Source organism: Balaenoptera physalus, assembly GCF_965194825.1.
Source record: "Balaenoptera physalus genome assembly, chromosome: 20".
In the NCBI taxonomy this organism is placed as follows: Eukaryota; Metazoa; Chordata; class Mammalia; order Artiodactyla; family Balaenopteridae; genus Balaenoptera; species Balaenoptera physalus.
The window spans coordinates 61,447,792-61,474,473 of record NC_138901.1 but is presented as its reverse complement, the minus strand read 5'-3'; the positions used below and the strand labels follow the sequence as shown (position 1 = coordinate 61,474,473).

At 42.6% G+C, this 26,682-nt stretch overlaps 1 protein-coding gene across 4 annotated transcripts in view; it reads left to right on the top strand.

Annotated features, from left to right (window-relative positions):
* The window catches only part of LOC309650258 (heparan sulfate glucosamine 3-O-sulfotransferase 3A1), a 442,514-nt gene that overhangs the window by 71,335 nt on the left and 344,497 nt on the right, over positions 1 to 26,682 (top strand). The window lies entirely within an intron of this gene.

Sequence of the window (26,682 nt, the reverse complement as noted above, 5' to 3'; positions counted from 1 at the left end):
CCAGTTCAGTTTATTGGGGAGATCTAATACGAACAGTGACACCTGGAGCAGTGCTTGCCCAGGTGTGGTCCCTGGGCCAACATCATCAGCGTCCTTGAGAATTTGCTAGAAATGCCAATTCTCAGGCCCCACCTTAGACCTACGAAGTCAGAAACTCCAGGGTGGGGCTCAGCAATCTGTTTCCACAAGCCCTCCAAGTGATTCTGATGCAAGCTAACGTCTTTAGAACCCCTGTTCTAAAGAGATGCATGAGATACCATAAAATGATGTATTGTAAAAATTCTACAAGGGCAGAGTCAAATAGTTGTGACACAGATCATATGGCCCGCACAGCCGAAAATATTTATTATTTGGCCTTTTACAGAAAAAGTTTCCCAACCCTGCTTTCGGCTATTATGTGCACGCGCATGCACGTGCGCGTGCGCGCACACACACACACGAATATACATGAGCATGAAGACTCCCCTGTATATTTATAAGCTCTTATCACATCTCGGAGGGGTCGTCTTTACCTGTCATCGCCTCTTTCTCCCCTCCCACTCTCCCCTCAAAGCTCTGACATTTTTCATTCCCCCAAAGCTACTCTTTTGCCAGGTCATGAAAAACCTTATTATTGGTAAATTCAAGGGACACTTTTGAAAATCCTTAACTCCCTCTCCTTTTCTGCGTTATTTGTTATAGTTGATCATTACCTCCAGTTTGAAACTTTCTCTTTTATTCGTGTCTCTGACACTTTGCGACACTTTCCTGGTTGTCCTCTCCCTTATGGACCTTCCTTCCACTCCCCAGGAAGGGAAATCAGAAGACGGCTTCCACTGGCATTTCTTTGATTACTGTTGAAGCTGAACACCTGTCTCAAGGCAGGTGCCCTGAAAACAGACCTGAGATAGGTGGGCTGCCGTGCGTCTGTTGGGGAGGCATCTTGGGGGCACCTCCTGAAAGATGGAGAGCAGAACAGGACCGGGCGGAGGAGAGGCAGAACTGCGAGCTTGGTCATCTTCAGAGTTGTCCTGACTCAAGGCAAGGGGGCCTATGATTTGCAACCTGTCCTTTGGCCCGTCACTGGGTGCGGGCTGTCCCAGGGGACGGTGTCCCACACCGTCTTGGGAGAAACAGCTACCTCTGCCAGAGGAAAGTCCAGTGAGGGACTCAGGCCAACACCCCAGCGGCTGGGCTGTGCTGCTGGGACTGAGCACAGCGCCTTCAACCTCAGCCTGCCAGCGTTTACGTATTGATGGACTCAGGGCCTTCAGTGGAGTAGGCATGAATCGTGGTTGAATAAATCACTGAATTTCTCTTTCTTCTTTTGTTCATGCCCTGTACCCAATTTATTTTTTCTGTTGCTGCATTTATCGTGTTTTCTCATTACTTTGCCAAGTCCTGCTTACACTTTAAAAACATGAAGTCTTCATCAAATAGCAACATAGTTTCTCCTATTTGCCACTTGCCTTTTGATTCCACTGGTTTCATTTTTGTGATATACAGACCATTCTCATTTTTATATGATCCGAACTACCCGTCTTTTCTTCTCTGCTTGCATGTTTAGTAAATCTTTACAATCCCTCGATCAAGAATGCTTATTACTCTCCGTATTTTTTTTTTCTGGTTCTTTTTAGGTTTTATTTCTTACATTTTACTCTTCAACCCATCTGGAAATTATTTCGGTTTAAAGCGTGAGGTAGAGATCTAACTTAATTTTTTTTTTGAAGATCCCTCTATATCACTTCAAGGGGATGTGGATTCTATTTGGAAGTTGATGGGGAGTCCCTGAAGAAAGCTGAGCCGGGGCGGTGATGTGAGCAGGTCCACTCTCAGGAAGGGCTGGCCGTCCTGTGGCACCTGGATGCACACAGATGTTTTGGGGTAGTGGGCCTTCCTGCCTCTCCCATCACACTGCAGATGGCTTTCTCCACCTTCCAGGAAGGCTGGCTTTGCTTTTCAGTGATTAAAGCAGGATCCACTGACACTTCAGGGACGCATCACAGAAACCCATCATTAATTTGCTGCAATTCAGCACTTGCCAGAAGCTGGCTAGAGACATTTGATGTGTGTAAGAGAGCATTGAGGGCTCATGTTAAACATCCATTCATCCACATTCTTTGAGTTCAAGCCCAGTGTTGAGTTAGCTCTTCAGAAAGCCATGTGTCTGGTCCGTATTATCCCGGTCCCCTTCAGAAATGCTTCCACTCTGTTAAGATTTAATGCTATTTCCCAGCTTTTATCTAAGGGCCCTGCGAGAAACATCCATTTTGAGAACCTTTCTGTATCTTTCAGAAAAACACATAGCAGCTGGGTTTTCTTTGTTTGAAGAAAATATTTTACATGTATTTTCAGATTAAAATTTATCCCAAATTCTTCTTGGAATTTATAACCAAGGAACATGCAAATTAATGATTAGAAGGCTTCTCGGAGAGCTTCAGAGAGGTGTTTTGAACATTCAGTGAGTTCTGTCTTAGTCAGTTTGGGCTGCTTGAACAGAATACCACAGGTTGGGTGGCTTCAACAACAAACATTTAACTGGAGGTTGGGAAGTCCAAGATCAAGGTGCTGGCAGATTTGGTGTCTGGTGAGAGCCTGCTTCCTGGTTCATAGGTGGCTATCTTCTTGTATCCTCACGTGGGTGAGAGAAAAATAATCTTCTCCTGTCTCTTTTAATAAAGGGCATTCATGCGGGCTCTACTCTCATGACTTACTCACCTCCCAAAGGCCCCACCTCCAAATACCATCACATTAGTGGTTAGTATTTCAACCTAGGAGTTTGGGCAGACACAAACATTCAGTCCATAAAAAGCTCTTTGGGCTCAGTCCTATCGAGGAGCCCAGAATCTGCTTCTGACTTACAAGGGCTGGGTCTGATCAGAAGGCAAGGGGTCCTGTCTTGGTGGAGGCCCAAGGGTCCCCCTGCGCCATCTAATTCCACCTTCCTCACTTTTTATTGAAGCCTCATTCCTTCTTGACTGGTAACATCTCCTGTGATCCCAGAACCCTGTTCTGTCCATAGGCATTCACATGAAATATAACTCCTTGTCCACATCCTAAAGTCCCTTCTAGGGCTTGAGCCCTGTGGGGCCTGTCTTATCTACTGGTCTGTCTCAGTGGCTGGCGCCAGGCCTGGCTGTACTATAGTAGGTGTTCAGAAGGCATTTGTGGAAGGAGTGAATGATGAGGGCATTCATGAGGTTGAAGATTGGATGCAGGGGAGTCCTGAGATGAAACTCGAGACTGGAATTAAAAAGAAAAATGATCGAAGACATTTTCAGGGTCCCTTGGGATCAGTCAGACATTTTTCATAGTTATTTCATTCCTTTATTGCTTCATTTCTCCCTTCATTCCATCACTCATTTCCTCATTCTCTTTAAATTCACTCACAAAGTAACTTTTTTTGTTTGTTTTGGGTACCCACTCTACACCAGCTACTACCCGGGATGCTTACTTGAAATCTCTAACACAGGGCTCAGAAAACACAGCTCTTACAGGCCAGATCAGCTCACTGCCTGTTTTCGTATGGCCCCCGAGCTAAGAATGGCGTTTACATTTTAAAAGGATTTTTTTTTTTAAAGGAATTCACGTTCTTTTATTTATTTATTTATGACTGTGTTGAGTCTTCGTTTCTGTGCGAGGGCTTTCTCTAGTTGCGGCAAGTGGGGACCACTCTTCATCGCGGTGCGCGGGCCTCTCACCATCGCGGCCTTTCTTGTTGCGGAGCACAGGCTCCAGACGCGCAGGCTCAGTAATTGTGGCTCACGGGCCCAGTTGCTCCGCGGCATGTGGGATCTTCCCAGACCAGGGCTCGAACCCGTGTCCCCTGCATTGGCAGGCAGACTCTCAACCACTGCGCCACCAGGGAAGCCCTTAAAAGGATTTTTAAAAAATCAAAAGGAGAGTGACGTGTTGTGACTCATGAAATTTAGGTGAAATTCACATTTCAGTTGTCCATCCAGTTTTATTGGAACACTGCCTGGCTCATTTGTTTGCATACATTGTCTAGGGCTGCTTTCATAGGATGTGATGGTTAATTTTATGTGTCAACTTGACTGGGCGAATGGATGCCCACAGAGCTGGTAAAACACCATTTCTGGATGAGTCTGTGAGGGTGTCCTGAAGGAGGTTAGCATTTGGTTCGGCAGACTGAGTAAAGAAGATCACCTTCACCAGTGGGGGTGAACATCATCCAATCTAATGGGGCCCAAAAGGGCCAAAAAGGTAAGGGAAGGGCGGATTCTCTCTATCTCTTCTTGAGCTGGGATGTCCATCTCTTCTTGCCTTTGGACGTTGGAGCTCCTGGTTCTCAGGCCTTCTGACTTGGACAGAACGACACCAACTGGCTTTCGGGTTCTCCAGTTTGCAGGCGGCAGATGGTGGGACTTCTCGGCCTCCATAACCATGTGAGCCAGTTCCCGTAGTAAATCTCTTCATCTCTCTAACCATCAATCTGCCAGTAGAGGAACGCCTAAGGTATTTACTCTCCAGCCCTTTGTAGGAAGTGCTGGCTGACTCCTGCCCTTCAGGAAAGGTGGGATTGACATGTACTCACTGCTGTATCTGAAGTGGACAACCAACAGGGACCTGCTGGATAGCACAGGGGACTCTGCTCAATACAAGAATAGATACACGTATATCTATAACTGAATCACTTTGCTGTACCCCTGAAACCAACACAACATTGTTAATCCACTATACTCCAACATAAAATAAAAAGTTGAAAAAAAATGTACCAGCTGGCTATCAAAATCATTTTCTGGATTAAAACAATCATTAAAAACATTATTTGTTGAGCCATTAAAAAAACAAAAACACTGGGCACATGCCCTGGCTGTCCTGGCTCTGAATGGTGAGGGTATAAAGGCAGGGGAGGACTGGCTGGGGCCAGGAGTGTCTCCAGGTGAGGCTGGGGGTCTGCAGATACTTTGAGTCAGACAGGCGATGGGGCAGGAGTAGGAGAGTGAGGAAGCTGATGCCGCCCAGGCAAGTACAAGGTCAAGTCACACGAGGGAGCTGAAGCAGGACTGGCCCCGGAGGCTTGGAAGCGTCCAGGTGAGCACATCTTCCCCTGTGAGCAGCAGAGGGTTGGCCTCACCAAGGTAGCCAAGGAGCCACCACCTCACTCCTACGGCAGAAGCTGCACTTGAGGAAAGCGGGGCCGGAGTCGGGGCTGGGGGTGGGGCGGGCCTCCTGGCAAGTTCATTCACTGCCAGGATCGAGGGAGGCACTTCTTGGAAAGATATGAAAGCTGGAATTTACAACACCAGGAAGTGTATTGAAGCTATTATTAACAGACGCCTCCACAGACTTCTGTCTCAGGATTGTTAAAGTACTTACCTTTCTGGCATCTGAACACACTGAGGCAAACGTGAAATATATGTTGCAGGAAGGAAGAAATAGAATGAGGTGGCACCTGTCTCAACTCTTGACTTCATATAATGTCGCTTTACATGGCGACAACATGCAGTTTATTCGGGAAGTCTCTCTGTCAAGGGGCCTGACATTCCTTTGTGATTTGAGAGAAGATAAAATCTCATCAATGCTTTTCGGTGGGATATTGATTTTTGTTCCATTTCTCCCTGGCAGATCGAGAAAACTGAGTTCCGTGTGTTAATGGAATCGAAGTGGGAATGTTAAATACAGGTGGTTCTACACCATTACCCTCGAGGAACTGTCAAGATGTTCATTTCCATGTTGGTGCAGCCTGAATATTCCTTTAATTAAGAGGGAGCTGGAGCTGACAGCCTCAATTTCATAAGGCAGGAATATTAAGGCCATTGTGTATTTTAATTTCTAAATGGTTTTATTCTGCTTCAGTATGCAGAAAAAGGAAAGCATGGCTCCTGGTGGAATATGGATTCTGCCAGAGATGTCTTTGCTGTACAATGTTAAGCAAACTCTTTAATATTTAGGAAGTTACCTGAAAGCAGGGAATGGGGTGGAGACATTTTTATTCGAACGGAGAAAAAAGAGACAGAAATAGAGAGATCACAAAGAAATACATTTTAAGTAGTTTAGTCTGTCTTTTGCCTCTTTAACTGTTGTAATCGGGGAAGGAAAAAGTAGAAGAAAATCATACTGAAGAAGCCAGGAGACGTCCATTCCACACCATTCTGCCTCCCTCCCTCTGCCACGAGGGAAAAGGATAACGCGAGACCCTGTATTCTCTGGATGCCTTGCCAATTCCAGAGTCCACAAGCCGAAGCCTGCATCTTAGAAATGGAACTTGGTTTCTCTAACTCGTTCTCATCTCTGCTCTGATCCGACACTTACTACCTACATATAACTTATTTCAGTGCATTCTGTGCCTCTGATCGAGCGATTCCTAACTGGGTCAGTCTGAGTTTCCCTCCCCTCTCCCTGCTGTTGCTGATTGTAAAGCAACAACCTCAGCCAGGTGTTGGATCTGGGAGGAGACATGTCCTTCTCCAAGGCCTCTGTTAAGTCTCCTGCTGTCATCAGCAGCTGTTGTCCTTATGGGTTTTGTTTCTCCTTCATTTGTCACAGGAGGGACCCACTGGTGGCCCTGGGGGGTGGTGCACTCGATTGCAGTGTCGGAATTTGGCCTGGGTGCCTCCTTGCAGACGCAGCCCCACAGCTGGCGAATAGCCCAGGACTCCCGTTGGTGCCTTTCCTTTCATTGCATCATTCTACCTCTTGGGGCTGCTCAGGGCGCCCTTTCAGGTATCTTCTGCCCCGCACTCTGGGGCTGAGGAAAACTTTAAATTCTCTCTCACAGCATTCCCAGGCCCATAGAAAACTCTTGGGTTGGGTTAGAATCTCTGTTATTTAAATATACCATTCATCTTCTTTTATATTTTTTTGTCCCCAGGGCTGCCACTTTTTTAAAATCAATTTTTATTGGAGTGTAGTTGCTTTACAATGTTGTGTTAGTTTCTGCTGTACAGCAGAATGAATCAGTTGTATGTATACATATATCCCCTCTTTTTTATATTTCTGTCCCATTTAGGTCACCACAGAGCATTGACTGGAGTTCCCTGTGCTATACAGTAGGTTCTCATACAGAGTGAAGTAAGTCAGAAAGAAAAAAACAAATATAGTATAATATCACTTATATGTGAAATCTAGAAAAATAGTACAGATGAACTTATTTGCAAAGCAAAAATAGAGTCACAGATGTAGAGAACAAACTTATGGTTCGTAAGGGGGGACTGAGGGCTGGGATGAATTGGGAGGTTGGGATTGGCATATATACACCTCTTCAAATAACAGCCGGGAGCCAGCAAGCCAGCCTTCCCTTCCTTCATACACCCCAAACTTTGTGGATCTCTCCTCTCTTCTCTCCTGATTTCGCTCAAGCTCTGTCTTGCTTATCGCTCTATTTTTTTCTTGCTTTTCCATGCTCTCAAATTGAAGTTCCTTTTTTTATTTTTACTTGGCATTACTGGTTCTCATGCAATCTCTAATGATTTTTGTCTCACGGTCAAGAATAGGTTTTTTTGACCTCCACATTTGCTTTTGACCTCTTTGCTGTTGACAACGTTTATTTGCCAGGTGGGGTGGGGCAAGGCCGGCAGAGAGGCTGAAGGACCAGGACAGGCTTCATTCAAGGAACACCTCACATGTCCAGGGATTTTCCTGTGATAGTTTAATAAACTGATTTTTGTAGAACCTTTTCTACAAAAGAATAAATTGATGGGCTTCCATGGTATCTAGTTTCAGTCTTGACGCTGACGTAACAAGACAAGATGCGTACTGTTTCGGAAGGCCCCCCCCCCCAAGGCGGCCCTGTGGTGGAGCACTGCAGCTATTCAGCTGCTCTGCAAGGTACCCCCCCCGCCCCCCCTCAAAGACCAATTTCCGTCTTTCCTACCACTGCCTCTTCCAACCTGTTTTGCTCATGTGTTTTTCTCTGCCTCCAGATGAAATCCCAGGGATTTCCCAGAGCTTTTCTGGCTACTTTTCTTTGGGTAATAATGATGATACAACCCAGGCCAGTCAACATCAGAACTCCGGGCTCTTAACTCACATGAAAAGTTCTTCCCTCCCCCTGCTCGCAGGCTTGGAGGTCTGCGATGGGAGAGTAGACACATCCAGCTCCTTCCCCACTTCCTCTCCATGCCTCATCTTGCAATCACTGTCTGGGGTGGGTAGTGGCGAGCTTAGAGGGGAATATCGGGGCCTTAGGTAGGTGGTGCTGTTTTCCCTGGCGTTGGTACGCTCTGGTTGTGTCACAGTGAACATTTCAGCCTCTTTCTCTTGTGTAGTTTTGGGAGGAGTTTCTTTAGAGACCCCCCTTCTGCTGCTGAGGTCTGCTACCTGCAGTCCCCTTGACCAGGTGATGCCTCATTTTCCTGGATACCACGGCTCCCTCGTCTCCTGGTTTCGTCGGTCCACCTTTCTGTTGGGGTCACCTGGTTCCTCCAGGGTTTTTTTGGTGGGATCTGTTTGAAAAAGACTCATGGCTCGCTCCCTTCCAGAAAGAGCTCATGTGACCCAAAGTAATACTTAAGCATCCTTATTCCAAACTCTGAAATTTCAGACCACTGCTAATGTAGTTTTCTTGCCCTCGCCAGGGCCTTTCCCATTAATTCTTCAGGTGTGAGTCAGGTACTTGTCCCTGTGTCCCCAAGTTCCATGGGAAAAAGTCAAGTCTCTTGAGTTTTTCTCCTGAAGTTTGCATCACAGCTTAAGGGGAGGGAGGAGCATTCTACTTCTCTCCCCCTTGGGTTAGAGAAAAGAAACATCGCCCCCTCTAAAGAAATCTTTCTTCTCTGACCTTTCTTAACCCATCTCAGAGCTTCCCATCAATACCCTTGGGGCGGGTAATGAGATAATGCAGGCATGATAATTTTGGGGCCACCCCTTTTACAAGTCTTTTGTAGATAGATGGTCTAGTGCTTCACTGTAAAAGGGGAGGGGGTCGTGCCTGGCATCTATTCTTCTTGCCCTTGGAAGTTTCTGCTAAAACGGAGGTAACAGGAGTTGAGATAAGTCTTTCTCCCCTGTTAGACTGTCCTAAGAAGCTTTCACAGCCTCTTGCAAGGCAGTCAGTCCTACAGGAAGGAACACTTGATTCCAAGTCTCACTCGACACCAAGTGATGGCCCACTGAGTAGTAGACCCTTGGCAAGATGCCTTGGGCTCTTTTTCTGTCCCTGCTTCATCCTGTTTCCCTCACTGTTCTTCCCTGGTGCTTTACTGCTTTCCTATGTAGAGGACCTCACCTTTGCTTTGGGCTCTGCTTTCTGGGGAAGCCAGGCAAATCTAACTAGTACTTGGGGAACTCCAGTAGATGGCTGGGAGATTACGAAGTGGAAAAGGAAACATGGTTTTTCTCCAGTGTGTTGAGCCTTTGGAAATACTAACGAGGTTAAAGTACAGCTGAGGGAAGGCACAGTGGTTGGAAATCGTGGATGGAAAATATTTCCCTAGGCCTCCAGTCTTAGGACATCTAATGTACTTCCCGCCATTGTTTCCTCTTTGGGGTCACTGATCCCTTTTTTTTTAATTTGCTCATGATTTGGGTTATAACAAGGAGTTGCGGAAACAAGGGCTGTTCTTGGGAAGAGTCGAAAGTCTGTGTTGCTAAGTGTCATGATCAGAGGGACGGCGTCCCCTTTTTTCTTTATCTCTGTTAGCCCACCCCCTGCCCCTCCCCTCCCCTCCCCTCCCCTCCCCTCCCCATACGCAGTGAGCGAACAGACCCAAGTCCGTGAGAAACCAGGCGAGGCCACCGCACGTGAACTCTTCTCTGAGTCCTGCTCTTTGTCTCGCGGGGCGAATGAGGGGTGCTACAAGTGTACCTTTTTTTTTTTTTTTTTAAAAACTCCTGGCTCTTTTCTCCATTCTGTTCTACAGACACTTCCTAGCTTTCCACTAAGCAGGAGTCCCAAAGGACGTAAGGAAGAATTCTGCCACGTTCAAGGTTACTTGATGCCACACTAAAACAGGTATAGGAGCGTCCACACACTCTCAAACACACAGACACACATCTATCCACATTCTTGGGTAAATTTTCTCTTATTAAAAGTAGCTGAAACTCCCTGGGGAAATTAACTGTTGTTATAAAGAACAAAGAGGCTGTTGGCTTTAGCCTCAAGATAAGCATCAGCCGCAGGAGATTTGAATCAGGCTCAGAGGAATGCGCTTCCCTGTGGGGGCAGTAAAACCCTGGCAGCTCTGGCCTCTTGCCCAGAGGCACAGCCTCCTGATGCCTTGCGCTGGGATTCTGTTCAGAGATTCTTGGTGTCCATTCTCTACAGTGGACATGAAGTTTTGATTAAGTCCAAACAAGAAGACTGAATGATTATCTAAGGAATTTGGGACTATGTCCCATACTACAGTGGGATATTTTGACCTCCACAAAGGCTCTACCATCCCTTGATTTGTTTCAAGTCAGCATCTCATGAGGGATGAGTGCTGATCCAAGCAGTGTCGGGCAGAGAGCATCGCTTTTGCTTAACTAGCATAATTTAATAGCGAAGAGTTAGCAAGTCTGTGGCTCACAGATTCCATGATTCTCTCAGTGTGTAGCAGGAGAAGACGCAGAAATGGATGACAAAATAGTAATAGAAGCATCAGAGAGCATATTGGACTGGTCAGGAGAAATGGGTAGTTTTTGCTCGGTCACAGACAAGTGAAATGTCTTTAGATGCATGATCTTAAGCTTTGCAGGGGAGCCTACATTTATTTATCTGAAAAGTGAGGTGAGAGCTTGACCAGGATTAGATACTCAAATGCCCATAGGGTAAGTAGGTAACTGATGTGGATGAAGTGCCCAGGTGTAGGTGCACATGAGTACATTGTGGATGTGGTAGGGATGGTTCTGAGTCTGCTTTCACAGACTCAGTGAAAGCAGGAGTTTCCATTTTCACAGAGAAATTAGAAATCCAGATTTTAATGTGAAATCTCCCAATTTTTAAAAGCCAGCTTAAATTATCCAAAAGCATTGTATTGACCAGTCAAGATCTGTCTTTAGGTTATAGCTAATTTTTGGACCATCACTTTACAATCTCTGAACTGAGTCCACATTTTTGAAGTGTGTTCCTGAAGAACAGATGCTAATAGATGGAACTGACCCAAAAAAAGGGTCCAGTGGTCAAATAACTTTTGGAAACACTGGATTAAACAGTTAAAGACGTTTCTTTACTGTGGGGCTTCTCAGAGCCCTTAGTATTCTAAGGCTTCTCTGTCCGATATGCAGCCTTTAGACACATGTGGCTATTGAGGACTTGAAATGTGGCTTGTCTGTATTGAGATGTGCTGCAAATTAAAATACACAGTGGATTTCAAAGGGTTAGTATTACAAAAATAATGTAAAAAAATCTTATTAATAATTTTTATATATATTGCATGTTGAAATAGTAATATTTTTAATATATTGGGTTACATAAAAATATTATTAAATTTATTTTTCAAAATGTGGCTCCTTTAAAAAATCTTAAATTACAGATGTAACTCACATTGTAATCCTGTTGGACGGTGCTGGTCTAATGTATCTTGTGTTCATGTGAGAGGTGAATACAGTATGAGCATTTCCAAAATTTATTTGACTTCAGATTATTTTTTATTCAGGGAGCAACTCATGAGATCAGTGTTCCATGGAATATACTCGAGGAAAGTGATCCAGCTCCGACATGTGATTTTATGATACTGTGAGGAGTGAAGGAGCAGTGTTCTGGATTTCTCCTTTGCCTTTGATATTGGTCAGGGGCCCTCAAGGCCAGTTCCTGGAGAGGTGGCCCTCAGGGCACCTCAGCACAGTACTTGGCAGACTTCTGGCCTTCTCGCCTATTCAAAATTTCCTCACCTATTTCTTCTTCCTTAATTTTTAAAACATGTGTTTTTCAAATTTATTGATTGACATAAATAATTGACATAATCTAATGTGAGTGCCGACAAGTGAATACACCTGTATGGCTTTCACCACAATCAAGACAGAGATTATTTCCATCATCCTAAAAAGTTCTCTTGAGTCTTTTCCCGAGTCAGTCCCTACCTCTCAGTATCCAGATGGTGCAGCCACCAGGGTGCTTTGTCATCCTGGTCTTCTGACCTCTGATCTCTCTCTCTGTCTCCCTCTCTTTCTTAATTCCTCTCTCTCTCTCCTTCTCCTTTCCTCCTATCACTAGGATCTAATACAGTCATCCTATTTATCCAGAAATCTCTTGCAATTTTCCTCTCCATTTGGATCTGCGCTTTTCTCAGCCACTCTAAATAACTGCTCCATTAGCTCAGCAGCCTGTCTTCCTGGAGCTCCTGGTATCTGTCTGTCTAATCAGGATATCTACTGAGTGAGGCCCAATTCCTTCCAAAGGGGGACAAACCAGCCAGGTAGTGGGACACCAGATAGTCTGCCTTACTGAATATGAGAAAATGTGTTTCTAGAGTCTAGAGTCCTAAATGTAGTCTGACCTTGGTTCCACCCTGTGTTCCACTTCCACGGGTTAATTGTGATGGGCGAGCTAGTCTCTGCCATAGATGAGAGAGGCAGATGGGGAGTGTTGGGGCAACGAAGAAGTGAGAAAAGGAGTTAAGACAGGAGGAAGTTGAGGGAATGGTACAGTGGTCCTCAGTGTGGCCCGCACATTAGAATTCCCCTGGGAACCTTGAAAATGTAATAGATGTTCAGGCTAAGCTTCAAAAATTGTGATTTCATTGGCTTTACATTAAAAAAAATTTCTCCAAATGATTTTAATACACAGACAGTCTTAAGATCCACAAGCACAGTGGGTTCGACCCAATTTGCTGTCTTGGTATATTTCCCAGGTGAATTGTCCATGGGGATCTTCTTGGATTTAGAACTTTGGCCAGAACTTGGTTTCTGAGCTCTCAGGCTTCATGTGAACACAGCTGGCAGAACAGCCATTCTATGCTGGTTTTTTGCAGTGAGCTTAGGCAGAAATAAGACCAGGACAAAGTCTACCCAGTGGCATCTAGGTACTGGTGCTGACCCCAAACTGATCCTGACATAGAAATCATCTCATTTCCCTCCTCTCACAGCCACAGGGCCAGTAATGAGAAGACAGTTTGCCTCAGAATGTTCCTGGGATAGAGGGTGGGAGGACCACATGCAAAAGTATTGACAGGAAAAGAGTAGCACGTTTACCGGAAAACTGTGGGTAGTTCGGGATGGCTGCCGTGTAAGATGTGCAGGGGTGGCAGGTAACCAGGTTAGACAGGGAAGCAGTTGGGCAAGTGGATTCACGTGTTATCCTGGAGAGGTGATGTGGCCATCACAAACTTTGCACCTGTGAGTCAGGGTACACCTTGACAGTTAGCGAGCCAGTTCTGCCAGCAACCTGCGATGGTGTGGAGGAGAGGTAAGACCTGTCCAGACTAGGGCTGGAGGGACCAGGAAGGAGGTCCTGTCCCTTTTTCTGCTCATAAATATCTATTTTCCTGCTCTAAGGCTACTGGAAGAAACCCTCACACCCTAGGAAGCCAGTCCGATGCCCTTGTTCCTTTGGTCCCTAGAGCTCTCCCCAGCATCAGGACCAAGCTGGGGCCCTGGCGGGAGGCCGAGTTACACATAGAGCTGGTTGAGGACGGGAAGCTCCACTGCGGAGTTAGAAGCCCCGGGACCATGGGTGTTCTGGGTGGTGGTGCAAGTTTCCGAACAGGGTGCTTGTTCCAGGACTCTGATAAGGCCTTCTACAAGAAAGTGCCAGCATTTGCAGTGAGGGCTATTTCCCCCAGGAGGGTCCGTCGCCATGGGCAGCTGTATGGGAATTCCAGCACTGCTGCCGTGGCTACCAGCCGCCTTTTTCCTCTTGGCATAGGACTTTCAGTTTGAGTCCCATACGAAGTCAGGCGGATGCTTTTGAATGTTCTTTGCTTTATCATGAAGGTGATACGTCTTCATTATAGAGAAGCTTCACCTTTCTGTGACCCCAAGCACTGGGCCTTGGCGCTGACCTGATTGACCTTCCTTGGCTCCAAATGTCTGCTGCCTGTTTCCAAACCTCGAATCCCACTCAGGGGATACATTTCTGCTGCGGGCTCTGCGGGATTCTGCCAAAGGGGTATTTGCAACACTCACTTCTGTAAGTTCTGGAACATTTGGTAGAAATCTGTTCCTTACCTTATATAGTAGCACCTCATAAAGTTGCCCTGGAATCCAGATCTGGTCCCTGAGAAGTCGGTGAAAATGGTTTCTCCAAGTGAGCTCTGGCTGCTGAACAGACCGAGGGCTCTTGCTTGTGTCTGTCTGTACAGGAGCCACCTCCTGCACGGCGGTGTCTCCGGCTCACAGAGCTGGCCTGGCGTTGGCAGGGATCACAGCCGTCTTCTCCATCCCTCCCCTGTGGACCCGCAGCCTTTTATGAGGTGCAAGGAATCCTCCTCCTTTCTTTGAAGGCAGTCATTTGTTTCCTCAAAGAATCATGCATGGAGGCAAGACTACAAACATTGCTTCATCCTTGATACTGTACTTCTAAAAGGTGGCTGCCTAGTCATTATTTATTATTGTAATTTACATGAACTCAGAAGAGTCTTTGCACTTAAATCCACATTGGGTCCATGGATACTCAGGATCTAGGATGGGCTGGCAGCTTTTCCATAGGCTCAGAAAGCTGCTCCTGGCAGGGGTACAGGGAGACACTCGGCCCATCGCCTTGCTTTACAGATGAGGCTATGAGACTTAGAGCAGGAACGACGCCAGCTTACATACAGGTTCCCCTCTGTGGTCCTGTCCTCAGCCCAGCGGGATCTTGGCGAGGACCAGGCAGAAATTCCTAAGGGCAGCATAGACATGTTATGGGCACAAGTACAGGCCCTCCAAGGGACCCTAATGTAGTCTTTTCAGTTCTGTCTGGACCACTGGTTAAAGGCTTCCAAAATTCTCTGAACTTGCTACTTGGCTAGAGCCTTTAGGCACTGACCCCGAGGGCCACACAAACTAACCCTTGGTTCCCCACTTAGACTCGGCCAGACGTACCTTGTGCCAATTTCGGTTTACCTCAGTGTCTGTCTGACGTTCCTCTTCTAGAGGTTTGGCGGCTTCCCCTCGTTTCTTACCTCATCCCACGCTGCGTTCTTGTGCTGGGTGCTTCAGAGCAGTTACCGTCACTGTGCCTTTGAGCAGTCCTTCTTCAGAATAAAATTCCTGCAGATGCTCACCAGGTAAACCAGTGCAGGTACAGAAGCCTGCTTGACCCCGACGGGCTTCAGGATCACCGGTGAATTAGTATTTTAATAACATGTTGAAAATGCTCCCAGGATCCTCCTTAGAGGATCCTGTGTACAACCCAGATTCAGAATTAGAAGGTTTGGGGTTCAGTCCAGGAATCTGCATTTCAAGCATCCCTGGAGATTCTGATATAGGATTTTAAATGAATTTAAAAATTCCAATGATCTAATTCAGTCAGTCCAAGACCGTGTTTTGAGAGATATTCTCATATGGTCTTAAACTGTTACAGTTTTTAAAAATACTGCTTAAGTGGATGGCCGGGTGAAGATCATATGATCCACGTTTTGAGGGAACTTAGAAGCTAATAAAAGACGTTGTGAGGTAGATAGGTGGGTAAATAGATAGGAAGATATAACCCCTTTCTTATTGGGATAAAAAATGTTCTCCATTACGGTTTATTACAGGATATTGAATAAAGTTCCCTGTGCTATACAGTAGGACCTTGTTGTTTATCCATTCTATATGTAATAGTTTACATCTGCTAATCCCAAACTCCCGATCCATCCCTCTCCCACCCCTCTCCCCCTTGGCAACCACAAGTCTGTTCTCTGTGTCTCTGAGTCTGTTTCTGTTTCGTAGATAATTTCATTTGTGTCATATTTTAGATTCCACATATAAGTGATATCATATAGTATTTGTCTTTCTCTTTCTGACTTACTTCATTTAGTATGATAATCTCTAGGTCCATCCATGTTGCTGCAAATGGCGTTATTTCATTCTTTTTTATGGTTGAATAATAGTCCATTGTGTTATATACCACATCTTCTTTATCCATTCCTCTGTTGATGGACATTTAGGTTGTTTCCATGTCTTGACTATTGTAAATAGTGCTGCTATGGACAAGGTTGCATGTATTTGAGATACTCTTTAAACAACTAGAATGTCTGAGTTTATTCTGCTTTGACTCTCTTAGTTGGAATCAAAAAGTAGAACATGGTTCTCATGTCATAAGACCCACATCTTTCCATTGTCTCTCTTATCTGTAATTTGCCCCGTCTAGGTAGCTCTGATAGCAGCTGCTTATCTCCGTGCTGTCTGGGAGGGAGGACTTGCTCCTGAGTAAGAGGAAACAGACCCCAGGCTTATTCACTCTTATAGTCTCCAATGTGGAAGTAGGCTCTGAGAGATGGAAAGAGAGTTTGTTCCAAGAAGTCCAACACAGGCTTATTTCCTTTCCTCCCATAGCAAGGGTAGAAGAGGAGGCTTTGGAGGTGGGGCTGCCTGAGTGACGTGGGGGAGGAGCTGGAAGAGCTGAGTGACTCCTGCAAACGCTAGTTATCACCTAGTACTGCCCCACCAACAGGTATCCCTGGGCCCATCCGTCTGCTTGCCTTCATTCCTATGCATGGTGCCTCCACACTGTGTGGCTTCCGACCTATCTAGGCTCTTGACCAAAGATTCTTCTACGGCTCCCAAGCTAGGTCTTTCTCCCAAGACTTCCTGCTGCTGTGTCAGTGTTTCTCTACTTCTGGATGCCTCCAAGCCTACCACTTTCCTTCCTACTCTCAGCAAAAGACCCTGCAAGGTACTTCATAGAGGAAATAGAGTCCATCCAGTTTCCTTCCATCAAGTCTACAAAGGCGGGTTTACCCACATTCACCCACAGACGTCCTATCCTCCTGCCTTGGAATATAGGAAAATGTGACCCTCTCCTATATGAGTTTAATACTGTGTCTGTGCTCTGCATTGCATTTCTTCCCTGTATCTTCCACCCAACCCTTTTACTGGCTGCTTCCTGTCAACATTTAAATGTGTCTGAGCCTTTTAAATGTGCCTGAGCCTCTGTATAAAAATGTCTCTCTACCCCTTACCTTCTTCCATTTCCTGTCCCCTGTCTCCTCAGGCACTCAGCTAGAGGTCTTTTAAAAGTTATCTGTGACTGTTGCCTTCATTTTCTCACTTTTCTCTTACTCGTTTGTCCACTGAAATCTGACTTTTTCTCTTGTCGGCCCATAAAGCCATAAAACTGCTAGGGCCATCCACCGCCTACGCCTATGTGTAGGCAGTGTCAGTGGACACTTTTAAGGCCTTTGGCAAGAGATCCCCCTGGGCAACATTCGGAACTGTTGACAAGCTTCTCCACCGTGAAACACTTTTATCTTGGCTTCTATGACATTGTACTTCCCTGGTTTTTCTCCTACTTATCAGATTGCGTCTTTGAAATCTTTGTGGTTTTTTTTTTCTGTTCAGCCCTTAAGATATTGGTGTTCTTAAGAGGCCTTCACCTTTCTCACTCAACACATTTTCTCCCCAATGGTCTTCAACCCACCTATGTGCTGATAACTGCCATTCATGTGTTCAACAAATAAATACTGAATTAGAAACAAATAGCATGAAAGATAAACCCATTCAAAAGCTGGATCTTTGAAAAGACCAACAAAATAATCAACTCCTTTTGAGCCTGAATATTAAAAAAAGAGAAAGAATAAAGACACCTAAGATTAGAAATAAGAAAGGTGATATCATGGATACAGAAGAAATGAAAAGGTTCATAAAAATTTCTACATCCAACTCCTATGGTAATACATTTAAAACCCTAGGATGAGGAATGATTTCCTGTTATACTGGGTTGGCCAAAAAGTTCGTTCGGGTTTTTCTGGCACATCTGTTGGCCAACCCAATAATAATATAATTCATCACATTTGACTCAAGAAGTAGAAAATTTGAATAGGAGAAAACTTCCAATAAATGAGATTGGAAAAGTGGTTAAAGAGGCACCATTGGAAAAGGCATTGAGAAAAGAATGTAACATAGTTGAATTCTGCCTCACCTCTGAAGAAGAGGTAGTTACACCAGTAGTTAAACAATTCCAGATCCTTGAAAGTGGTAGAAACCACCCCAACTCATGGCATGCAGCCAGAATAAATATAGTATAAAGACCTGAAAAGATAGCACTGGAAAGAAGCTTAAGCGTTACCTCACTAGTGAATGTAGATGCAAAAATGTTAAAATATGTATGAGAAATAGGACCTTGCAATCAAAAGAATGATCAAGTAAAGTTTATTCTAGGACATATTTGGAAATTCATCAGTATACTATACTAAATGAACAAATTAAAGAGAAAGTAGCATTGGGCATAGTAGATTCTGAAAAGACATTTAGGATCCATTTATAATAAAACTCTAAAATAATAGGTAGAAGAAAGGGACTTGAATATAATAAATATAATACAGACCACATTCCCCAAGCCAACAGCAAATATTAAACCATTTTAATTAAATAGAGAAATAATAGTATTTCAGTTAAAATCAGGAACTAGGCAGGGATGCTTGTTATCCGCATTATTATTCAACATTGTTCAGAATGTTCAGGTGAATTCAGTAAAAGAAGGAATAAAATAAATGGTATAAAATTAGAAAAGAGAATACATAAATACGTATTTTTGCTGATAAAATGATTACACACGTAGAAACCACAAGAGACTTTTGCAAGAAATAAATAAGACCAATAAATGAGATTGGAAAAGTGGTTAAAGTTGAGCCATCATATTTCGTTGTTGCTATTATTGATGAACAGTATTTCATTATATGGACACAACAAATTTTATTCATTCATGCTTCTGTTGGTGGATACTTAGATTGTTTCCATTTTATTTTTGTTGTTATTGTGAATAAAGCTGCTATGAATATTGTATACAAGTCTTTGTGTGGACATATGTTTTCATTTTTCTTATGTATCTAGGAGTGGAATGGCTGAGTTGAGAGAGTACATACTGTATAATTCCATTTGTGTAAAATTCTAGAAAATGCAAACTAAAGTATATCGACACAAACAGATAAGCAATTGCCTAGGTTTGGGAGCAGATAGAGGGGTGGATTACAAAGGGTTATAAGGAGACTTTTGGTGGTAGTGGTAAAATTCTGTATTTTTATTGTGGAAATAGTTTCATGGGTGCAATTATCTGTTAAAAATTCATCAAATCATACAATTTAAATGGGTGCAATTTATTGCACATAAACTCTACCTCAGTAAAGATGATAAAACACATATTCAGTGTTTTAGTTATTACAAACTAAATTAGTTATTAGTTATAACTATGTTAATATTGTTTACTTTTAAGCTGGGTATTTTGCTATTACCGTATTTCCTTTTTTATATACATTTTTGTTCTGCATGTAGTTAATAATTGCTTTTTTAAATTTGTGACGTTTTCCCTCAGCATAATGAATGTCTTCCACCATTTTCTGAAGTTCTGCAAAATGTTTCTTAACATAAATTTTCACATGAAAAATCTGTCCAATAGTATATCATTTTCCTGAGGACATTTCCTGAGGACATTTCTCCTGGAGTCATCCATGCTCCATCATGGATGGAGATTGCTTACTAATTTGCCCACATACTGATCTGCAGCTTTTTTCCATCAATGTCTTGGGATTTGCCTTCATCTCTCTTTTGAGTATTGGACCCTCTCTTTCCCACCTTCTTCACTTTTGGTGTGGCATATCTTCCAGGAGTTTCCTTAGACATGGCACAAGAGAAAATGTGTATTTTTTTAGATTTTGAGTGTCTGAAAATGCCTGTGTTCTACCCTTATACTTGGCTGATACGTTAGCCGAGTATGGAATTCTAAGTTGAAAATAATTTTCAATTAAAAAAAATTGAAAATATTGTTTCATTATTGCTTTTGAGGTATCTGATGTGATTTTTATCCCCTAATCTTCAATCGAGACCTTTTCTCCCTCTTCGGGAACAGGATCTTCTCTGGAATGCTGAAATTCCATAGAAATTTGCTTTGATGTGGATAATTTGCACTTATCATGTTGGTACTTTGGGGGCCTTCTTCATTTGGTGACTCGTGACTTTCAGCTCTGGGGAATTTTGTGTATTATTGATGTGATAATTTTGTCCTTTTCCTATTCTCTGTTTTCTCTTCTTAGAATTTCTATCTGTTGGTTGTTGGACCTATTGGGTCTACCGTCTAATTTTCTGTTCTATCCTATTTTCCTTCTACTTTCTTTCTCCCATTTCTCAGGGAGATTTCCATTTTATCTTCCAACCCTTTTACTAACTATAAAAAAATTTACCTGCTAAATTTTTAATCATCAATAAATCTTTATTGTTTTACAAGTATTGTTTTAAAAAATAGTGTTCTTGTTTTATTTTCTTTTGTCTTCTCCTTAGAAGAAAGCTTTGTGAAGTCAGTGATTTTTATTAATTTTGGTCACTACTATATTGCCTGCATGTAGAAAAACATTTGACACACTATTCACACTCAAAAAACATGTGTTTAATACATAAATTGGCCTCCCTGCAGATATTAACTAGAGTCCTCTGAAGTTGTCTTTTGCTCCCAGTTACTGTCTATTTTGTGTTTGATTGTTTTAGTCTTTCTTATGCTGGAAGTTTTCTTCAGATGTCAGAGGATCTTTTGCCTGTCTGTTTGTATTTGAAAGTGCGGCTGGTTCCTTGACCCTAGAATGAGGACTACTGGGGTTTCCTCCCCACCCAGCTTCATTGGGTCTGGCTCACAGGGCTTGACAAGTGGTGAGCTTCACTGCTGGACCAGTGGATTTTTTAATCAGTGACACTAAATACTAGTAGCTGTAGATATTTGCTGTTAGGGGTTTGAGTTTCTTGAAAGGACAATATCTTCATTTACTAACCTACTTGGAGAAAGTATGGGGTGGTGAATAACTGTTGGTCAGAGGAAGAGGGAGAGGAGGCTCCCTGTTCAGTATGTAGACTTTTTACTTAATCCCCGTGGTATCACCCTAGACGAGAAGGACTTTAAATTATAAACAGTTGGTCAAATCAAGCCCACCGCCTGTTTTTATAAATAAAGTTTTATTGGCACACAGCCCCACCCATTGGTGTAAATATTATCTATGGCTGCTTTTGTGCTACGATGTCAGAGTTGAGTAGTTGTAACAAAGACCATATGGCTTGTGAAGCCTAAAATATTTACTATCTGGATATTTACAGGAAAAAATTTGCTGACTCCTGTCTTCAACCTTCATCTCCATCTCTCTATGTCTGGTGGCCCCATGTCCAAAGCTTCTGTAATTCATATTCTCTGGAGACTATACCTCCTACTGCCTAAAGGGGAAGAGAAAAGATGGTTGCTTAACTGTGAGAAAGGAGTGAGAATGGATATCTAGGAGTTTGATTTCTTCTTGTCTGCGCTTTTATGCAAGCCTCATGGTTTCAGCACTCCCCCACAATCTCTTACAGGCTCTGGTACCACCACTTTATTATTTCCTGAAAGGTTCTTCAGGGTAATGATTGGCAAATACTCTGGGAGCCTCTTAGTTTGAGTGTCTCATCTTTTAAAAGTCATTTTCCATGTCTTCATTCAGTCTCTGTCTTCATATATTTTGGTTTACGGTTCAGGGATGTCTCATAGTTTTACTTAAATGTGTTTATGTTTCTTATTCTATTTGTTGACTTAAGGTGATAGAAGTATCTTAAAGTTCGAATAGAAGTATAAATTTCTGATAAGAGCAAAAACAAACAAACATATCTCAGAACTCACTATAAATCCACTGTGATGAGAGCAGCATGAAATTGGCATGAGTGTATCGATAGTGATGCATTTAAAATGGATCAGTGAATCCAAAGAGTGAATATAGTAAAGGATCTCAGTATGTAAGATAATTTAATATATGAGTGTTCTGTCAGGGCGTTTTGTTGTAGACAACAGAATTCACTCTAGGTAGTTTAAGTGAAAGGAAGCTTCTAGAAACTATCTGGGAAGATGAAAGAACAATGGTTGGATGCTATGCAGCCAGGAAGAAGGTCCAAGCATACCCCAGACTTTTCAAGCAGAAGTGTCATTGCTGCTACTCTTACTGCTTGGTGTTTACAATATAAGAACTTGAGAAACCTTTCACAGTCACTCCAGGATAACAAAAGACCGGCTCTTCTTTGCTTACCAGGGAAATGAGGTCCCCTGTGTGCAGCTCAATATCGTGCTACCCTGTCAGCTCCAAGACTGGCTTGGGTGTGTCTGCCCGGTGGAATGCACATCACTTATGGAGCCTTAGGGCACCTGATCTGAGAATGTAGGATTTTAGCCTTCCAGACTCTATGACTATGAGAAGGTAAAGCCACACCACAGTGACCTTCCACAGTGACAAAGGCAGTGTGACAGCACATCAGAGAGAAAATAGCCTTGGACCCCTATCCCACGACACTATAAAAGATCCAGACAAAAAAAGGAGGATATAATAAAATTTGAAAAAAATCCACGAGGACCAGAGACTTAAATGGAATAAACTTAGCAATGGAATTCTTATAAGTACATCTTAAACTACCTCCTTAAGCAAGAGAGAAAGTCCAGAAACTGTAGAAGGAAATATTCTGACTACATAAAAGTGAAATGTTGATTGCAAAAAAAGATGGCACAAGCCATTGTTATTCCTAGTGTGGGGGGCGGACCAGAGCCAATCTATAGTGTGCTACCAACCAACATCTTGATAAGTGCACAGGCTGAGAATAAGCATTTATAAACTTATGCAGCAGTTTAGCACTGCCATGACATCCAAATGTGTGATTTTGTATTGTATGAAACATTGATCTGCTACGGATTCGAAATTGTAAAATACTGGTGCTTTGCCACAGAGACTTTGAGATGCACTGCCATAAACAAAGTGCATATACGTGTATGAGCTCTGGAAAAAAGTTATTTGCAATGCAGCTGACAAAATATTAAAATCTGTAGTATATATGAATTATACAATTGACATGAAAAAATGAAAGAGTGGACCAAGGGATTAGCTGTAATTCAGAGAAGTGAAATCCAGATGTAAAATCATATGTCATTTGAATTCGTGAGTGGTCAGGGCTATGTTTTAGTCTTCAGACTTATAAAAATTGGAAAGAGCCATAATGCCTATTGCTAATGCAGGTATGGGGAGATTCTTACACATTGCTAGTGGAACTGTGAATTGTTACCACCTTTTCAGGAAACAAACTTGCCAGCACCCATAAAAATAAAAATAAATTGAACGTAATTCTTTTTTATTTATTTATTTATTTATTTATTTATTTTATGGCTGTGTTGGGTCTTCGTTTCTATGCGAGGGCTTTCTCCAGTTGTGGCAAGCAGGGGCCACTCTTCATCGCGGTGCGCGGGCCTCTCACTGTCGCGGCCTTTCTTGTTGCGGAGCACAGGCTCCAGACGCGCAGGCTCAGTAGTTGTGGCTCACGGGCCTAGTTGCTCCGCGGCATGTGGGATCTTCCCGGACCAGGGCTCGAACCCGTGTGCCCTGCATTGGCAGGCAGATTCTCAACCACTGCGCCACCAGGGAAGCCCTGAACGTAATTCTTGACGCAGCAGTATTCTTCCTGGGAAACCTATCCCATCAAAATAAAAGCACCTGTATAAGTAAGCATATCTGTTCAAAGATGTTTATTGCAGCCTCATTTGTAACGGCAAAAACCTAGAAACAAAGGGCATATCAGTAATAGGGGAATGGTTGAAGAAATTATAGCCCATCCACCCCTGGGAATCTTATGTAGCTATTAAGAAGGATGAATGAGAATTATACCAATTACCTTGGCAGGATTTTTGTGAGGTATCCTTGAGTGAGAAAAATAAGATGCAGAAAATGTTTAATATGATCTCATTTTAATGAAACCATCAATGGAAAAAATGCTGTATGTGTTTTTACATCTGTATATATGCTGAAATATACTTATGAAAAAATGGAGAAAAATTTAAAAATACATAAACTAGGTTGTTAACGTGGGTTATTGTGGGAGGTGCTGGTGAAGATGTGGAGATGCAGGCAAGAGTCAGAGGGGAGGCCAGAGAAAGCAAAGACTGTATTATAAAATCCCATCATGCATGGGAAGGTTCAGTTTATGTAAAAGTGTCCGTTTGGTGTATACACATAAAACATTTTTTAACACAATCTTTACAAAAGATGAGTTAGCTTTGTAAGTACTACCTTGTAGAGATGACCATGATAAAATGACAATAAAATAAGTCAATAAGGAAATCGATCAGGAAATCAATAAGGAAAGGGTTAATATCTTGGTAGAAAATTGTTCAAAGGACATATATAGCAATTCAATAAAAGATAAGTACAAATCACCAATTACCATGTGAAAAATGTGCAACTTGATCAATAGTCAAAGAAATGTAAGTGAAAATCCTATGAGATGTTTTTGTCACATGTCCGGGTTTGAAGTATTATTAAAACTGGTAAACCTTGGATTGAGGATGGCATTCTCAAGTATACTTCCAGAGAGAATAAAAATTAAAACAAAGTTTGGAGGGAAATATCTGTAATATGCTTCAAAACATGTCTTATGGCATTGATGTTGATTTCCCTTCTAAAATTTCATCCTGTCAATGTTAAGCATGTAAGAGGGAAGAGACTTTGTCTGTGAAAGGATGCCTATCAAAAGATGTTACTAAATGAATGAAGTAACAGAATCCCAGTTTTATGTATAGTAATGAAACATTTAGAACTGCCTAAACATCCAACAGAAAGGAATTAGTTAAATAAAGAACATACAACCATATAAAAATATCTATTGTTATAGAAACACGCTTATGACAGGTTGTGATTAAAGAAGACAGGTGAAACAATGGTGTTAAAGTTTTGCTGATTTTCAAGTCAAATATTATACATTGATATGTAGAAAAATGGAAGAGACAAACAGAGAAATGTTAAAAAGTAATGGATGATGGGATTGTGGATAACGTCTTGGTGCCTTTCTGTGTAGTTTCCAAGTTTTCTGCTTTGAGCAGTAATTTTAATTAAAAAGACGAAAAGATGTTACAAACATGTTAAGAGGCTATAAAGATTACCATCTTCTGCAGTGCACTCAGAGGGAGGCAGGGAGGTGAGCAGGTAGGAGCGCTGTGCCCTGTTCAGGAAGAGACCTGGCCGCTGAGCCGTGCCACTGTCCCAGCATCAGTTTGCCATATGAACGCTAACCTGCAGCTTTCAGAGCGGGAGATGTTATCAAAGGCAGGTCATTAGTTAATGGCTTGGAGGTTTTTTCCCAAGTCCCTCGTGGGCTGCTATAAATGATTAGTAACATCATTATTGCTTATACATTTGTGGGCCAGCCTAGTATTGCTTTATCAGCACTGACTCAGGGTTTTTATAGGTAAATGGCTCTCAACTTGGGGTTCCCTAACCTCAAGAGGTGCACAATGGTGGTAAGCTCTCTGAACTATACTTTATGTACATAAAAGTGGCAGGAAAATTTCGCGTTTACCCTTAACAATACTGTACGGGCTGACAAAGCCTTATTTTAATTGCCTTGGCTTTTTTTTTTTTTTTTTTTTTTGCTTTTAATAGAATATACAATTTTCAGTTGATACATTGTAAAGAATTGGTTGTTAGAATGGGTTTTGATAAATATATACATTGGGAAAGTTGATTTTTTTACTAAATTAATAAAAGTTGGGGTTTTAGAAGAGCCTTTCAAACCTGGAATCGGATTGTTTTCCCTGGCTCTAGGATTATTCTGATAGTTGCATTTAATATCCAGGCTCAGCCACACTACTTAAAGTTGTATTTTAACCCCCCTTATAGATATGAACTTCAGCAACAACTTGATGTGATATTTCTGTAAGAGAAGAAACCATAGGGAGGATCTCATCTGACTTAGCAGACATTCTCTATTTTCCAAATGGGCAACAGAAAGACTCACAAGGTCCTGATTACTGAGAGAAAGAGGCTGCCAGAACCCACATTTTCTGTTTCTTACTTTTTCACTTCTCCTTGGGCTCTGGGGTTATTTCCCTAGAAATAACAGACATGTAGAAGGTGACAAACACTCATGCACACACATGGAAAATCAAAAAGGGTTAGGGGGAGATAGAGAGGGAGGGAGAGAGAGATTTCTTGTATATAGCATGATCTCGTATAATTCTTTCTAGACTTCTGTGAGGTTTTTGCTGTAATTAGTTCTTTTTAAACAGGAGAAGTGCTGAAGCACAGAGAAGTTAAACAACTTGCTTAAAATCACACAGCTAGTCAGAGGCAAAGCCAGGATTTGAACTTGGGCAGTCTGAATCCAGAACCTTGGTCCTTAACCCCTGTCATAACAACATCACATTCCTATACCCTGAAAAAAGAAGTCAACCTGGAAGCATTGTGAAAACAGCTCCTTAATAAAGTGACTAATTCTGGCAACTGGCCCAGAGAGGAGATGGGAAACCTATTTAGTTTTACTTCCATGACTGATACATATCTTAAAACTGAGTTTCTTCCTAGAAGATTTTAAAAATTTTAATTGTAAATGCTGAGGAATTAAAAAAAACAACTAGCTGAAAGTTCTGGCTATTGTTCATCATCAAGCATATTATATTTTAAAGAAAGTATTTTTAGCCAATTTAGCGCCGGAATTACATTAGTAAAGCCTCAATCCAGCCAGTTGGGGTTTTAAAAACATTGTCTGCTCTTGGTCTATTCTGTAAGTGGCCAAAACAGAGAAAGAGTTTTCAATGTACTTCCTTTACTATTTTCTGAGTGTTTTTGAGTTATGTGAAAAGTGCTGTGATGTTTCATCTGTAGGAGATTTAGCACTGGAAATAGTATTTTGACAGTCCAGAAGAACCCTTCTAGGTAGAAGTATAGATTT